Source organism: Lathamus discolor, chromosome 2 (genome assembly GCF_037157495.1).
Source record: "Lathamus discolor isolate bLatDis1 chromosome 2, bLatDis1.hap1, whole genome shotgun sequence".
Taxonomy (NCBI): domain Eukaryota; kingdom Metazoa; phylum Chordata; class Aves; order Psittaciformes; family Psittacidae; genus Lathamus; species Lathamus discolor.
Window position 1 is genome coordinate 56,320,546 of NC_088885.1, and position 9,923 is coordinate 56,330,468.

A 9,923-nucleotide genomic window follows, 5' to 3' on the forward strand; every position below is an offset into this window, starting at 1 on the left:
ATACACCAAGTTGGCCAAATATGGGTGATTTTTGACGCAATATGTATTGCCTAAAGGTCCTAAGCTTCTGACAGACATCTTGCTCTTTAGTAATTCACCTAAAAGGAATTTGATGAAAGTATAACTGGACAGATAATCTTACATAGCTGTTTACTTCTAGAATAGGAGATTAAAACAGACCCACAATTGTACAAATTTGAATATTAATATGTCTCCTATTCTGCAGGAAAATTCTTGCTTCACAGGAAGATTTTTACTGATTAAGGTTACATTCCCTTCAGAAGCAATGTCTTACAGCTTACAGTGAAAGTTACAGGTTTAATAGAATACCTCATCATTACAAACCTCAGAATCCGTTTCCGAAATGACTCCAGTTGTTTGGAGTTATGTAATGACTCCACTTACATTTATAGTTTATATCATCCCATAAATTTCCTGAGGTCTTTAGGTTCTCAGAGTGTGAGTAAGCAATTTTCTGCAAGTGTATTTTAAGTCATGTATTACCCCATTCCGATCATGTTCAAAGCTGTTTCCATAGCAACACCTAAAAATATTAATTTCTAAAACCAAGGAAGTCCTTCAGTAGCTTAGCACATGTAATTCTCCTTTTCTGGCAAACAGTGTTGTCACCTCTGTTCTAAGAGCTAAACTTTGGAAATGTTGCAATCACTTTTTAATATATTTAAATAACTTCCCAGACAGTTTCATAACCAAAACTGTCCTTTGGCAGTGACAAGAATCTTTTAATTCTGGTAAAATAAACCCCCTTCTAGTAACATAAGGAACCCTCTAAGTAATTACAAAGATGAGTTCATCTGGATTAAAAGAAAGATGAATGCTCTTTCTATTAAAGTCAGTGATAGGTCTCCACACCACCAAAGGGAGTGGGAAGAGATGGGGCATGAAACGCACGCAAATAACAGTCCAGTTGTTTGCAGTTGAAGGTAGTGTGGACCAGACCAATCATATGAAAGTTTTAACTCTCCTACAAAACACACAGAGGACTAGAAGACCTGTGGATTGGAAATAGAAATGCAAGTCTTATTTATAGGATGTCAGCTCAGGGATTTCTGTCAACGTTCTCCATTCCAGTTATTAATGACATGGTTCTCTCTTCATCATGTCTATTTTGTCTTTGAGGTGGAGTCCTACAACAGGTCATTGGGAGAAGACCATTGTGTTCTGAGTTTTGCTCTCACTTTAAACTTTCAACCCCTTTGGAAAGGGAGGTGGGACCAGGTGACCTCCAGAGAGACCTTTCAACCTAAAGTATTTCTTTATTCTAACTTTATTACTACTTCAAAGCCCAGAGATTAATGGAATAGTTGTGGAACTAAGTGACACAGTTTTGAAGTTTTCAGGAAATAGCTCCTGAAATTGGATCCAATAGATTCAATAGATTTGCATTGCTTAAGGCTGAGGGATCCTGCAACGGTTTTGGTAGGGGGAAAGCATATGGGCATGCTCTGTGGAATGAAATCATAACTCAAAGGGACCAGTCTTTGTATGCTTGTAAGTTAGATGAAAACAATCATGATAAATGTCCTCCAGTTTTGCTATCCTCAGTTCAGAGACGTCCAACTCACCTTCTACTGAACGGACACTGCAGCTGGTCTTGCACACCTCTGTAAAGTTGTCTGCAGGTTTGTTCTTTTCTTTTCAAAATTCATTTTGGTCTAATGTCTTGATTTGGGAGGGTGGTGGTGGTGGTGGATTGGGTGATCACTGAAGTTTCCTAATGCTCTTAAGTAAAGAATCTCTTAAAGGGAACTAAACACATTATTGACAACCAAATATTTTACAGCTGCCTTCTCTCCCAACTGTTAGGACTATTCACTCATGTAAATGGACAAGCTGTTAGAATGAATATAAAATTGTAATATAAGGTCAATGAATGCTTCATGAAAGCAAAATCTGTTTACACTACTGAACAGTCTTTAACAGGATTTAAAGACTCAGAGATTTGAGAAGCTGAAGTCCGCTAACCTTGGAAAACTGCTCTTAGAACCTGTGGTGTTGACACAACAGCCTGGTAATATGTTTTGCAGAGATACATACTTTATGCTGTGATAAAGTAATAGGAATGCATCTTCTGAATTTTCTGGGCAAGAGACAATAGTGCTGGTTGGCCAGCTGGTCAGGGACCCATAGAGACTGCCTCAACTCTTTGCTGCTGACATGAAAGAAATGACACTCGGGCCATGCTGATCTTTTTCATGTCGGAATGAAGCGTCTTTGAGATTCTGATACTTTATCAAATTTGTCTGAAATCGGCCATTATTAGGTGAAAAATGATTAAAATAGACAGAGACAAACAACATGATTGCATAGCCCATATTTCTTCGTAAAACTAAGTCCTCCTCTTCCCACACACAAATAAGCACACACAGAGTTCTTTTTCAGTAAGCTCACACAGCTGTGAAGTAATAAGTAGCTTAATCGTAAGTTGTGATTACATTTTCAAGCTGGTTTTTAAAATTTTCATCTTCCTCTTTTGGGCTAAAATATCCTATTAATTTTGTAATCTTATTCTCTACTAATTTCTCCCAGTGCCATCTTCAACTTCCTTTTATTTCATCCATCTGTTACGTCTCCTAAGGTCTTTATGATAAGGACAGTTATTCTTTACATCTCCATACAGCATCTGTCACAGCAAGTCCCCAAAGTGAAAAATGCCTCAGGCTGATACGTAAGTATTAAACCAAGATCCTTAGTATAATTTATAAGAATAAAAAACTTCTTTAAGTATATATCAGACCCCTGACATCTCAGAATTTGTCAGTGATGGTTCATGAAGAAATACAAGTAGAAGAGGTGAAATGATTGTACTTTTTTTAGTGTTCTTTTTTTTACTTCCTCCCTCCCTCCCCCCAAAAAACCCAGGAAAAACTATCCTGGCACCTCTGAGTGTAAGGCACTTTTACTTGAAAGCATAGAGCATAGTTCTACTGTTCTTAACAAGCATGCATTTGTTATATCCCTTACATTGATCATGAGCCAGGCTATGAAGCAGAGAGTAAACATTTTCACCATGCCTGGAGACATGATGTCCAGAAAGCTTTGTTTAGCATGTTTTTATAGATTTGTGGAACAGCCAGTTCTACTGCAGTGCTGTGTCAGTTATTGATATTACGATTTAATACACTTCACTAATGAGTGGAACTGCAACTTTAATCACCATTAGACAAACAAGCAATAGAAAAAGAGAGGAAAACAGCTGACTGGAATGTGAATGCTCCTAATTGGGCTCACCATTCATCTCATGGTGTGACTAACATTCAAAGGTCTATAATAGTGTGTGAATAAAATTATCATATTAGAAAGGTGAGGATATCAATCAGTACTAGACAGAACAGAAGGCAAATATATACATACTGTATGTAGAAGGCTTGTTCAGATTTTTAAATAGTAAATTTGATATGTGAACCATTAACACTGCTGCAGGGAAAGAAAAGAGTATTATCAATTTGTAAGACTAAAGATTTAAACATGTATGCCTAATTTTGCATTTGCAATGTATTTTGCATGTGTTGGTGCACTCATGTAATGTGATGTTCAACTGTGTGTGGCTGCACTTCATCACAGGATGAACTGGTGCTCATTTGTAAGACAGATTACTCCGTTACATGTTAACAACAGTGCAGTGGTGAATGGGGCTTGCAGGTATTTTCAGCTGGAACCACTCTTGATAGAGACTGCTTTCTGTGGAAAATCGTGATTTTTTTTTAAGCAACCAAGTGGCTGTCAATCAGAGTGACTTACCTAAATGTTCTTGATCGGTTCCGGATGTTACATTTCAATTTCACTCACATCTCCATTTCCCTCTATAGCAAATTCTTGTGTGGCAAACTGTATACATCAGGGTATAAATGACAAGAAGAGACTCTTATGAATCATATTCTCCCTTATCATGAGTCAGAAAGCAAATTTTGGCCGGTGAAGATTTATTATTCTTTAACTTCCAGGTTCAGTAACAACTCCTCTGTTTTTTTAAATAGTATAGTCTAAAAAAGATATCAGTGTGTATTTTGTGGGAGTTAAGAGTGCAGTGGATGACAAGTTGGACAGGACTTTTAATCCATTTTCTTCACACAGTAAAGGCTGAATTTTAGCCCATGGAGGGAAACTCAGAGAAATGAAAGCTCAGGGAGTCAAGTCCAGACAAATTCTTAATAAATACGTTAAACATGGCCACATATTTCAGCATATTAAAGTGAAATGCTGGCTAGCTCATGGCAGAAGGAATGGTCCTTAGTAGAGTGGCTGATAACACCAAAATTATCTGAGGACCAGTTTAAATTTCTTCAATAGACTTCCTCTATTACCTTGAGAATGAGAACTGACATAGGAGGAATGATTGCCTTTCAGAAGACCATTGTCTTAGCTCCTGAAGTGCCCTTGATGCTTCTGGGTTAGGGTCACAAACATGGCTTTTCTCAGGCGGATCTTTTCCTTTTGGCTTTCAATGAAAAGTCTTGGGTTTGGCCAGATGCAGAGTGGAATTTTTTTCCTAATCCTGAAATGTTTCTGGGGATGTTGACTGTCATAATTTTCCCTCCTGAAGTTAAGGTTTCTTGGTGATATATGAACCTATAAAATAAAAGGTGACCAGTTGGATAACCTGCTTCTAAAGGAATTGAACCAGTTTTACATGAGAAAAATTACAAATAGGATTTTTTGCCTGTAATTTTTCAAGTTACTTATTTTTTCATTCATAAAAATTGTATTTAGTTGATTTGTAGTTCACCATAACTATTTTGTTCTTAGACTAGTTGCCCTCTAAATTAAAAATTGTTCTTCTGAGAGGGACCACAATACCTAGAAATACAATGGAAACCTTGTCAGACAGTTATATTGACTTCAGATCATCAGACTGATATTTTAAGCTGCCAGCTCAACAGAAATAGAGAATCAGAATGACAGACAGGCTCACATCTGGGAAGGGTGGAAACCACTTAAATGGTTACTTCTGGAGATGACTGCTCTGGTAAACTGCCAATGATTCACTCTATGTATACCCACCTTTCATTTGGGCTAAATATATGAATCTGTATTTGAAAATGTATTTGGAAGTAAAGCTAAGAGAGGAGATGTTACAGTGTAGCTATATAAAATATTTTTGTTATTCATACTGTAAACCTGCTACTTATTCCTTTCCATGAGAAATGGATGAAAGTAAGAATCCTGACCAATACATTCAAAAGATATTACAGACACTGCAATTTTAATTATAGAATTTGAACTGACTTATAAAGACCTGATTTAAAAAGATTGAATGCTTTCACACACTTGAAAACATCTCCAGATATGTATAGTAGATGATGGGTTTCCAAAATCAGTATCTGTTTTTAAAACCCTGTCCAAAGAGAAGGTGGTAGTCAAGAAAGCACTTTAAGGTACAACATCTTATCATCTCTCTTTTCTCTCTCTCATCTGTTTAACCCTAATCACAAGAAAATAATTTGGGGAAACATTGTTAATGGATCATTGTTCAAATATGACGATGTGCAGGTGTTTGTATGTAGGCTTCTCTTGGCATGTTTAATATGTCACTACAATAATTCTATAAAATCTTGAGTAATTTTGCAGGACATTATTTCCCAAATCGTCCATATCTGACACTTAAAACATTCTGGTACTGTACAAGATTATAATTTTTTTTAATGTAGTGCATTGTGAAATATTTCTATTTAGCCACTTTTCCACGTGTTCTTACTCCCCCCCCCCCCAAAAAAAAAGGCAGTTAAATTTTTAAAGAAAACAAAAAAAGCTACAAATTCAGGAAATCAAAACCAATTGTATTTGTTTTCATAGAAGAGCTAATACAATTTTTGACATTTCAATGCATTTTAATTTGTCAGAAAATGTACATACTGTTGGATACTGATGGTTGATAGAATATTTTTTTACTCCAAATATGAGAAATGAATTAATATCTCTTTTGGTTCAGAAGAGCTACAGGGTAATGCTCAAAAAAGATAAAGCTAAAAGTTCATTTCTGGAAGCAATCATACTGTACAGCAAAAATACTGTCTATGCTTGTAAGTCTGTAGCGCATTAACTAGCAGTGTTGTGGAACAGAGTGGCTTCCATCAGTAAACAACATTGCTACCAGTCACAAGTTTTCTTGTACATTGTTGGAACCATTTTTCAGATAGCTTTACATCGAATGTATCTGAATGAAGCATGGCAGCTTTGAGGACAACTTTATAGTTAAAAATGAGTTATGCATCCTAATCTTCTTATTCCTAAACCACATAACTTGAATGCTTTTATAATTTTATGAATATACCTGTTGATGTTCTGTGTCTCCAGATTTATCTTTATTAAACATAATAAAGATGTTTATCAACATAATCATATTTGAGGTTGGAGTGGATGTCTGGAAGTCTCCAACAGACCATGCCAGTCAAAGTAGAATCAACTATGTCAGGTTGCCCGGGGGTATTTGTAACATGATTTCACATTATCTCCAAGGATGGAAACTCCACAGTCCCCCTGGGCAACCTGTTCTGGCATTTGTTCAGTCTCACCCTCACAGTAAAAAAGTCTTTTTAGGCTTAAATTGAATTTTCTGTTTGTGCCCATTGCCTCACATGATGAAACATCCTGTGCCCACTTTAGTTCCAACGCTCAGATAGAAGCTGTCCTTTATGCTTCTATTTAACAATGGGCTGTTCCTGACTATGTCGTACTTCTGCCATGCAGGAAGATGTGTTTCAGTGGTCTCTTATATGGCATTCGTGGATCAGACACTGAGGAGTACTGTCATAAGTAATATTTTAAGAGAGATTTTATAGTACTGATAAGAATTATATCCCTGACAGGCCAGTCAAGTAAATGCAATTCTACAGTAGCTACAGTAAATTATCAATTTCCGTTGATACATAAATGTTAAAGCTCCCCCAAGCCTCCCATTTTAAGCCAAATGCAGTGTTGAACTTGACAGCTCTCTCAGCCCTACTGTCCTAACTTGCAGTTCATTTGCCTTCCTGCTCAAGGCACACTTGCCTGCAGGCAGAATTGCAGCATAATTTTCTGTTTCATCCAGTGCCTTTCTGAGGAGATAATTTTTCAGCCATGACCAAGTGTAGCACTACATTTATTAGCCTATGTTCACTATATGCTTGCTGATGCTGCCACCCAACGTCTTGCCCATAGCTGTCAAATCTTCCCTTCAAAGAAAAAAAAAAGTCATCTTGTTTGCAAGTTCACCAAAACCTAGGAAACAATTTGTGTTCATGAATGGAGTGAAAAGTAACATGTTATTCTTATTTGCATGGAGATGACAGTTTACTTCCCACCCTCCCACCTCGCACCTCAATCTTTTGTTGTCAATTTTTTAGTTTTTCAAACAAAACAGCTGAGAAAGATCACAACCACCACAAACTGGAGTGGTTATATTGACCAGTTGGCCAAGCCTTATTACAAGAAAAAACGTGAAGCAAAACCACTTTCAAAACCAAACATTTTAATGTTCCTGGAAAACAAACAAACAAACAAACAAACAAACAAAAAACGCTTTAAGTAAAGAAAGAAGGACTTTGAAGTATGAAAAAAAAAAAGAGGACAAGAAAAATGCTTGGGCCCTTGGAAACATAGCTGCTGGGTATGACAAAGAGGAAGAAGTAAACATCTGGGCAGACACTGTCAAGGGGCTGCTGTGCTACCTGAGAACTGAAGAGTTTTTATGAGTAGTTATATCCACTTTTTTTCCCCCCAAACCACTCAAATTCCTCCTGTCCATTTTCTAACCCTACTGGGCAGATTCCTTCTTAGACCATGGTCTATCTTGGGGGAATAAAATCAATTCAGATGAAAGGATTATTTGGTTAAAAATAATGCTTGCCTGACATTTTGGGATATAGCCTTCACCACAACAGATTTATTTCAGACTTCCCTCTCTCAACAAAAGATGGAACATTTTTCCACCCCTTTGCCTTTTTTCATGTTGATTTGGAGAAGGGGAGGGTGGATACAGTTCCCTTAAATTTAACCTGCTGTGAAATTCATTGAAATGATTTTATGTCCGAACTTAAACCATTGTAGTTGTATGCCTACCCTGTTTTCTAAATCCAAATCTAAACAAACCCTTGATTAAACTGCACATGGAAATTCTTGCAAAGAATGCTAAGATCTTTGCATGAAAATTATTGACTCACTATCACATATATTTTACGTTAAGTTTAGTAATCACAATCCAGGCTTTGCTCACAAATGGTGTCTACTTCATTACAGGAATATAATGCACTCCCAGGTAAATTGTAGGGTTTTTGCAGAGGCCATTTTTATAGCTTTTTAAAATATTCAGCAAGTATGCCCACATCCACCTCCAGCATCCACCTCTTTTCCATCTTTAAGGTTCTCTTCCTTTTTGAAGATAGTCATGTAAAGTATCAAAAAAGGGAAACGTCAGAAGCAAATATTTCTCAGTTGCCTTCACTATTGACATCCAAGTCATCAGACTACTCTTCAGCCTTCTTAAAGCATAATAAAGCAGTTAATGTCATCTCACCAAAAGCAGTCCTGACGAAATGCAGACATTCACATTACCCAATCAGCCTATACTCCCTTATAATCAATGCGCATCAAGTCCACAGAGTTAATATTCAGGACATGATTAATTTTCTTCTAAAGAAACTCCTGCTATGTGCCATAGCAAAATAATGTGTTTTAATGGAAATGCTGAGCAGGTACTTGAAAACACAGCACTGATATATGATTGTGAAGGGACCTTACCTCTAGTGCAACAGCATGGCTGTTGTACGCTCTTCAAGTTACAAACACTATGATTGACTTAATGTGAGTAAAAGGAACACAAACATTTAAAGTTCTGGCCTTTCCATGAAACCTGTTTTTTCTTAATTATTCTCTGTCACAGTATTTCCTTAACTGGCTGAGAACAGGGTCTTGCAGATGTAAACCATTTCCCTTGTGGAACAGCTGCTTCACATTTTCAGGGAATTTCAACCTGCTGGTGGGCTAATATCTGCCAAGATATGTTTTTCAGTTGTTATTTCATCATATTGCTGGAATGAAATAAGATGCAGCATAGTGATGTGCTACATCTGAGGAAATCATTCAAACCGGTCCAACTGCAACCACTCTAATCACTGCTGCATATTTCTCTATTTCACATAGGAAACAACCCAAGGACAGAAACTTTCGGACTCAAGCTCCTACAAATATTCCCTCTATATTTAATCTGATGACCGTTTGCTTTTTCTCCTTGAGCAACAGACTGCGTTTTCAAGAATTGCTATTCATTTCTGTTAGGAATATATTTACAATACTATGATTTAACTCTGTGCCATTGATCAGCTGATTTAAGTTTATCATGAAGAAAAAAAACCCTGAGTATATTTCTCCAAGATAAAAAAATGGACTGAGACCCAGTGTTCTTCTAACAAACTTTAGTTGAAGTCAGTGGCCTGAAAACAGCAGCTGACTTGGCAGCCAAGCTGATTTTATTCTTTATTTGTACATTTTCTGTTTGTCAAAATAAAAGTGTGGTGAAGCATGTAGGAAAAGGCCTTTTTTTTTTTTTTTTTTGTGATACCAACTGATATGAGTAATAGGTGTTTTCAGAATTAAATATGTTTTTGTTTTCTCCTGAATCCTTCAGGTGTGAGCATTCAGAATCTAAGAGAAGGTTTTTCCTCAACTATAAATCATAGAAAATTATTTTTACCTGCTTCAAATGCTAAAGCCAAATTCAGTAGTTAATTGCTAGATTCTAGATAAAGCACTAGGGTGGAGTTCACAGTTTAGAGCCAAGTAGTTTTTGAAGTGTATATTACACCTCAGAGAGGAGCTCTTTGAAGAACTTACTTAATGTTACAACATCCACCTTTGGTTTAGTAGCCAGTGAAGGTTGTGATCACCTTGGCCCATATTATACTCTCTTTCTATGACTTAGGGCT

At 36.7% G+C, this 9,923-nt stretch overlaps 1 long non-coding RNA gene across 2 annotated transcripts; it reads left to right on the forward strand.

The window, feature by feature from the left end:
- The first annotated feature begins 1,561 nt into the window (after positions 1-1,561).
- On the forward strand, positions 1,562-9,509 carry LOC136009210 (uncharacterized). 2 transcript variants are annotated; one of them, XR_010610398.1, is made up of 3 exons: positions 1,562-1,643; positions 2,551-2,689; positions 9,142-9,509. It is a non-coding gene; the product is annotated as an uncharacterized LOC136009210 (long non-coding RNA). The 2 variants fall into 2 exon arrangements; XR_010610397.1 differs by having other exon boundaries at positions 1,565-1,643; positions 2,642-2,689.
- The last annotated feature ends 414 nt before the right edge of the window (positions 9,510-9,923 follow it).